We start from the raw sequence: 8,632 nt of genomic DNA, 5'->3' as shown, positions 1-8,632 counted from the left end.
GTTCATATGACTAAATGAATAATTGCATATATGCATGTTCTCAAAAATCATACTTACTTCACGCTTCAACCATTATATTCATACACAGGGAATCAAACCTAACTAGAGGTCGGAAGTTCGTTAATCAATTGAGCGAATACTATTTAAAAGGAATCAACCTTTCCGATGCATATACGAAACATACCTTATCGTTTGGATTTTATGAGCGTATTAATTGAAATTATTACAGCAAGATCGCTCACTTCCAAACTCAAGTGCCTTCGGGATTTAGCCGGATATAGCAACTCGCACAGATGCCTTCGGGTCTTAGCCCGGATATAGTGAATAGCACAAAAGCCTTCGGGACTTAGCCCGGATATAATCACTAGCACAAATGCCTTCGGGACTTAGCCCGGATATAGTCACTAGCACAAATGCCTTCGGGACTTAGCCCGGATATAATCAATAGCACAAATGCCTTCGGGACTTAGCCCGGATATAATCACTAGCATAAATGCCCTCGGGACTTAACCCGGATATCATTCGAATACTCATGCACATATATCAATAAATCATGACGCATCCATATTTCATTTTCATTACTAAAGCTCAAACACAAGACACTTATCAAACCTTACCAATTTCGGCTCAATAGCCACATACAAAGAGCATGATTTTGAGTGGCTTTCTAACATGATCTCTATACACATTCGGCCACCCGTCATAAGTATAAACTAATCACCTCAATATATAATTCAAGTGAAATCATTATATCTCCGTTTATTCGTTATGCTTATATGACATGACTTAATAAAATCATAAACTAAGTTTCATTACTCGAAGACTTACCTCGGACGTTGCCGAACGACTTCAACGGCTATTCGATTACTTTTTCCTTTCCCTTATCTGAAATTGCCCCCCTATGCTCTTGAGCTTAAGTTCAACAAATTTTAAACTAGTCATTAATCGACTATTCAAGTATTACTTTCAGAATATAATACATATAGATTCGACTTTCACACATATAGATTATAGTAAGCTTTATAAAAAAATCAATAATAATTCATTAGCAAATTTTCATTAATGTTTACAATATAATTACAATTTCCCTATAAGCTGACTTCCTGAGCAACAGTCACTAAAGTTTTTATAACTGGAGCTATGAAACTCCAAATCAATTGCTGTAAATTTTTCTTGACATAAGACTCATTTATCTATTATACATAAAATTTTCAAAATTTTTAGTTTAGCGCAACAATACCAGATTTTTCTTAAAGTTCACCTTGTTTCACTGTTTGACTAAACTGACTACTCTTCACTACGAATCAAATTTCTCATTGTACAGAATTCAAAATATGTTCTATTTTCTTTCATTTGAAACTAGACTCATTAAGGAGTCTAATCATATAAATTTTATCTTAGGGCCATTTTTGTACAATTTATACTGATTTTATAAAAACAGAACAGGGAATCTAGTAGTCATTTTGACTCAGTCCCACAATACTTCAAATATCTCAAGATCGGTAACTCTTTTGTTTTTATAGTTTCTTTTGTAAGAAACTAGACTCTTCAAGCTTTAATGACATGATTTATTCAGCTTCTAACTCAACTCCTACAAATTATGGCAATTTTCCAAAATCACCTTACTGCTGCTGTCCCCAAGCAGATTATTACCAAATCAAATACTAACATTTGCATTTCACCTTAATAGCTAGCTTAGCAAACCTTAATTTAACATATAATTGTTCATAACACAATTAAAGCATCCTCTCCATTCCATCAATTCAGAACACATACATTACCCAATAATATCCAAAATCATATTCGGCCTTAGTACACAACTTGTTAGCCGATTTTTCTCCATTTAGCAACTAATGCACATATGTGCTCATTTGTTAGACTCTACTTCACCTAACTACCATTTTCTTTTTCATCCAAATAAAATGAACAACAACCATTTCTTGAACATTTTCTCTTCAACAATTCTTCATAAAACATAAAGACTATAACCCAATCTCATCCTTTAATAACTAAAACCGAATGCTCAAGACACCACACCATTTCAAATTTTGGTCATGGGTTAAGCAAAGAACTTAAGAACTAACTCAAAATATACTAAAATTTCAAGAATTAGCATGAACTACTCACCTTATTTTGAGTTCAAGATCACAGAATGCTCCTGTTCTTTTCTTTCTTTAGAATCGGCTAGGAAGAAACATGGATGAAGACTTTGTTTCTTTCACCCATTTTCTTCCTTTAAATATCATTTCTTTATTTTATGACATCATCCATACTAATATGGCATCTAGCTAATTAAAGTTGATAGAAAATTCACATTTGATTATATAATTTGTAGCATGGCCGGCCACTACCTATAGTTTGGCTAATTTGACATGCAAGTACAAGCACTTTCCTACATACATTAATAGGCCACTTTAGCATTTGCCTAGCACATTTCTAAATTGTCTCACATAAGTCCCTACTAATAAATTTCACATATACTGACCAAATTAAAGTATGAAACTTCCACAAATTCATATTCACATATAATAAGCATCAAATATGACGGTTAATTATTTTTATGACTCGGTTTTGTGGTCCCGAAACCACTTTCCGACTAGGGTCACATTAGGGCTGTCACAGCTTCAGTAAATAAAAGCTTTGAGTTTTGGTTATGTGGCATGTTAGGATCGTTTTGAGATGGTTCATTTTCATTTGCGTATATATAGCCATGCGAAAATGGCTTAATCATGATGATAATATTGTGTATATTCGGTTATGTATTAAAATCATTTTGGGAAGTATGTTTCATGGTTTATATGTATGGTGTAATTGGTTATATGATTCGGCTTGAACGTTGAGGTAAATATTGGATGTATTTTCGACTTATGGTTCATATTCCTATAGGTAAAATGATGAGCATAACATTGATGGTGCATTAGTTATTTGAACACAGTCTGAAATGGAGAATAATGTGATATGTTTTGAGATATATATATATGGCCAAGTGAAATGGTCATTTTGGTATGTTCTTGGTTGAGAATTTGGTAATGTTTGACATGTGATTTTGGTATGTATTGGTATAGAGAATAAACATGAAATTGGTTGATGATATTATGGATTGATTGATATATGTTTAGAGTTGAATTTGGCTAAAAATGTTGCATATATGATGCCTGATTTTGGACTTGTAGGGAGAACCCAAATGGGGGGCAAATTAGCCTTATGAATGGCCTATAATTGACTACACGGTTGAGCACACGGGCGTGTCTCGACCATGTCCTTAGATGTTTAGTTTCGAATCATGTTAGACTCGCACATGGGCAAACACACGGGCGTATGACAGGCAGTGTGACCCAAGTCATTGTTGCACACGAGCTAAGTCATGGTCTAAGGCACGACTGTGTGAGACACACGGCCAAGCCATACGGGCGTGTACCCCTGTTTGAAGAAAAATTTTCAAAGTTTCATAAATAAATTTTGTATGTGTTCGGTTTAGTCCCGACCCCTTCCTAATACATGCTGTGCAACCCACCTCAATAATCCAACCGCTACACACCAACTCCGTCCCCTAGTAAACATCATGTAGGGATATAAATATTGACCCACCCATCCGATACACATCAGTGGTAGCCCGGTTGTAGTACTACCTTCATTGCAGCAAGCTACTAATCAAATATTATGCTTAATTGCCATCGGTGGATCCACGGTCATCAAGCAACCATGCGATCCTCATATACTTCCTCCGTTCCATAATTCCCAACCTATGCAATATGTCGTGTATGTCATGCTCAATCATCACACGTGTATGCAGAATGGCCATACTTAGTAACAGTCTTTTAAAAATATATTAAGAGCATATCAGTCATACAACCACAGTCAAGTCAATTAAAACGTAGTCATACATTCATAATCAAATCAGTCAAATTTAAAGTCTAAGTCGGTCATTTACCCTCAAGGGCAAAACAGTTATTTTACCCTACAGGGATATGTCGGTCATTTTACACTATAAGGGTATTTCGGTAATTTTACACTACAAGGATATTTCGATAATTTTACAAATCAGGAATGTTTCAGTAATTTTACAAATCAAGGGTATTTCAGTAATTTTACAAATTGAGGGTATTTCGATAATTTTACAAATTGAGGGTGTTTTGGTACTTTTACAAATTAGGGTATTTTAGTAATTTTACAAATCGAGGGTATTTTAGTAATTTCACAATCGAGGGTATTTTGATAATTTTACAAATGAGGGTATTTCGGTAATTTTACAAATCGAGGGTGTTTCAGTAATTTCAAAAATTAGGGGTATTTCAATAATTTTACAAATCGAGGGCATTTCAGTAATTTCTCTTTATTATAGGTTTATTACTTACCTTGGCTCATTAACAAGTCCTCGTTGGCTAAAGTGAACAAATACTATGCACCAGGTAGGATTCCAGAGAAAAGAAGGTGATTCATTAAGTCCGCTTAAGTACCAAGCTCTCCCTAGATCCAATCCTAGACATGCATATACCTATTGCCACACCTTAACCTTATGACTCGTCCACGGTCGCAATTAGTTAATTGTTTAAGTTTTATGTCTGCTTGAGTAGTTACCAAAAACTAGGTCCACAACCCTTTACTAGACACTAACAGATCCACACTTATTCATTTGGCCCCTTTAGGCCTAATCTCGTTCACATGGCCCATCAGGCCCAATCACATTCATATGGTCCATCAGGCCCAACTACTTCCCATCTAACAGTTAGATTTACACATGTAACACCCCGAACCCGAGACCGACACCGGAGTCGAACACGAGGTGTTAACAGACTTTAAACCCCTTATAAAAAAATTTCCCAGACACTGCCAATCTGTGTACTAGTCGCTTTAAAAATCATATCTTGAGTTTCACAACTCGAAAATCAGTTTCGTGATTTTTCCCTGAAACTAAACTCATATTACCATATACATATTTTTTTCTAGAATTTTTGGTCGGGCCAATTAGTACAGTTTATTAGTCAAAGTCTCCCATGTTACAGGGATCGACTACACTGACCTTTGCGCATTACGACCTGGATATCTCCCTGTACAGAGCTTCAATACTGATGCCGTTTATTTCTATAGAAACTAGACTCAGATAGGAATCTATACATATATGGTATGACTCCTAATTATCTCTGGTTAATTTATAATGAATTTTCAAATTCGGAACAGGGAATCCAGAAACCGTTCTGGCTCTGTCTCACGAGAACCTGAATATCTCTTAACATACTGTCCATATGATCGTTTCGTTACTTTCCTATGAAAATAGATTCATCAAGGTTTGTTTACATAATTTATTCACTATTTAATTCCCTTCCTACTATTTTTAGTGATTTTCCAAATCTACATCACTGCTGCTGTCAGCATCTGCCTTTAAGGTAGACTTTACCTATTTCATAGTTTCCATGGCCCATCCTTGTTAAGCATATCCACACCTCTCAATAACCATATCCATACCAAATAATTATAACATTATACTCAAACATATATAAGCCATTTTCGCATGGCTATCCAAAATTATACAAGTCCAAAGGGTCCATGACCCACAACAAACGGGTAGTCCTATACATGCCATTTCGAAGTTCAACCAAAATTGTACCAAAAGGGGGGGCTTTGATAGTGTGGGCGACTTCGACTTCAAAATCCCGAGTCCGATAGCTGGAGAACCAAATCTATAAAATAGAGGAGCAATGAAACGGAGTAAGCAATTTATGGTTAGTAAGTTTTGAGCAAGGAATTCCAGCACAACAAAAGTATAGCATTCATATAGCTAAACGGATAATTTCATATGCACAAATTTTCGATATCATACTTGCTTCACATTACCAACCCTTATGTACATACACAAAAGATCAACTTAGCCAAAGGCCGGTAGCTCGTTTATCAACTGAGCGAATACTTATTTGTAAGGGCTCAACTAAATTCAAGCACATACGAAACATACCTCAATGTTGGGATGTTTCTAGAGTATTAACTGAAATTTTTACAGCAAGATCATTCATTCCCAAATCACGTACCTTCGGAATTTAACCGGATATAGCTCCTCGTTCAAATGCCTTCGGGACATAGCCCGGTTATAGTAACTCGCACAAATTCGGGACTTAACCCGGATTTAGTAACTCGCACAAATGCCTTCGGGAATTAACCCGGATTTAGTAACTCGCACAAATGCCTTCGGGAATTAACCCGGATTTAGTAACTCGCACCAATGCCTTCGGGCTTAGCCCGGAATTAGTATCTCACACAAATGCCTTCGAATCTTAGTCCGGATATGGTCACTTAGCACAAAGCCTTCGGGACTTAGCCCGGACATCATTCAAATTCCCATGCACATTTAACAATAAATCATGGCACATTCGTATTTCATTTTCGTTAGCAAAACTCAAACACAAGACACTTATCATTCTTGTAATTTCGGCTCAATAGCCACACACAAAGAGCATGATTTTGATTTGCTTAAAACATGATCTAATCAAATCTTAATTTAAGCTCTCTTACTCAAGAACTTACCTCGGGTGTTGTCGAACGATTCCGATAGCTATTCGACCACTTTTTCCTTCCCTTTATCGGATTTAGTTCCCCTTTGCTCTTGAGCTTAATTAAACAAATAAATTGATTTAATCATTTGAGAATCGAAAAGAGGAACACAAGGCACTTAGCCCATATTTATACATTAGACATTAAGGTCACATATGTACGGAATCATGAATCAAACTCAACATTTTAGCTAATTTTTCCCCCTTGGCCGAATATGCATGTCTATTTTGGGGCCGATTTCAACACTTAATACATTCTACAAGTATGGTCACTTGTATTGACTAAACACCCTTTTGTTTCAAGTTCAAAACTTGGCTAATACACACATATATACACTAGTAAAGCATCCTCTCCCTTTCCATCAATTTAACACATGCATTACTCATTAATCTACAAAAATTATATTCGGCCTTAGCACACAACTTGCTAGCCGATTCTTCTCCATTTAGCAATCAATGCACATATGTGCTCACTCAAAATGCTAAAAAGAAGATTCAAGAATCATCAATCCACCATCACATGCATCATTACAAAGCTTTACACTTAGCATGCAAATGACATCAACACAAATCCACCTTAGCCGAAACTTAACTCATCTTCATGCCTCATCACCACAACATCAAACATCAACCAAGAATGATGCATCCATGGCCGAGTGTTATTTCCATCACATAGCAAGATTTAGACCATGGGCTAGGTAGAACTCAAGCTAACAACTAAAATATGCATGCATCTCATGGAACATCACGAAACATACCTTAGCCTAGTCACATGCATGGCCGAACCTCTTCAACCTTTCTTCTTCCTTCCTCCTTAAAATTTTTGGCCAAAGATGAACCAAAGGATGAGCACTTTTTTTTGTTTTTCTTTCTAGTTTCGGCTAAATGGGGGGGGAAGAAACAACCACACACTTTTTTTTGTTTTCATCATATTCCCTTTCATTATTTAATTTCCATGCTCATTATTTTATTTTTTCCACCCATGATGCACCAACACAACATGTCTATGACATGTCTTGCCCATCACACTTGGTCTACCATGCTTGTCATGGCCGGCCACTACTAATAGGGGGAATTTCACATGCAAGTCCCCCTTTTTTATTTCATGCACTAATAGGTCCTTATGCTTCGACCTATCACATTTCAAAAATGTCGCACATAAGTCCTATTGACTAAATTCACATGCAATCGACTAAATCGAAGCTTGAAATTTTCACACATTCATAATTACATATTCTAGACAATAAATATCACATTCAAACATTTCGGTGACTCGGTTTAGCGGTCCCGAAACCACTTCCCGACTAGGGTCAATTTTGGGTTGTCACAACTCTCCCCCACTTAAGAAATTTTCGTCCCCGAAAATCTTACCGGTAAATAGGTTTGGGTATCGTTCTTTCATCGAGCTCTCGGTTTCCCAAGTAGCTTCCTCGATCCCGTGTTTGAGCCATAACACCTTAACTAACGGAACCCTTTTGTTTCGCAACTCTTTCACTTCACGAACTAGGATACGAATCGGTTCTTCTTCATAACTCAAGTCAGATTGAATTTCAACTTCTGAGGGATTAATCACATGTGACGGATCGGATCTATAACGTCGAAGCATCGAAACATGAAAGACATCGTGAATCTTTTCAAGTTCAGGAGGCAAAATCAATCTATACGCAACCGGACCAACTCGTTCGGAGATTTCGTACGGCCCAATGAATCTCGGGCTCAACTTGCCCTTACGGCCAAATCTGAGTACCCTTTTTCCAAGGCGAAACTTTAAGAAACACTTTATCTCCCACCTGATATTCAATGTCTTTTCGTTTCAAATCCGCATACGATTTTTAACGATCTGTGGCTGCTTTCAGACTTTCACGGATTACCTTTACTTTCTGTTCGGCATCTTTAATCAAATCAACTCCGAAAATTTTACTTTCACCGAGCTCAGTCCAAAACAATGGTGTACGGCATTTACGACCGTACAAAGCCTCGTAAGGTGCCATCTTAATACTTGATTGAAAACTATTATTGTAAGCGAATTCAATCAAAGGTAAATACCGTTCCCATGAACTACTGAACTCGAGGATGCAACATCTCAACAT

The sequence above is a fragment of the Gossypium hirsutum genome, chromosome A03 (assembly GCF_007990345.1).
Source record: "Gossypium hirsutum isolate 1008001.06 chromosome A03, Gossypium_hirsutum_v2.1, whole genome shotgun sequence".
NCBI lineage: Eukaryota > Viridiplantae > Streptophyta > Magnoliopsida > Malvales > Malvaceae > Gossypium > Gossypium hirsutum.
The sequence above is the reverse complement of the archived record's forward strand: the minus strand, read 5'-3'. Positions refer to the sequence as shown.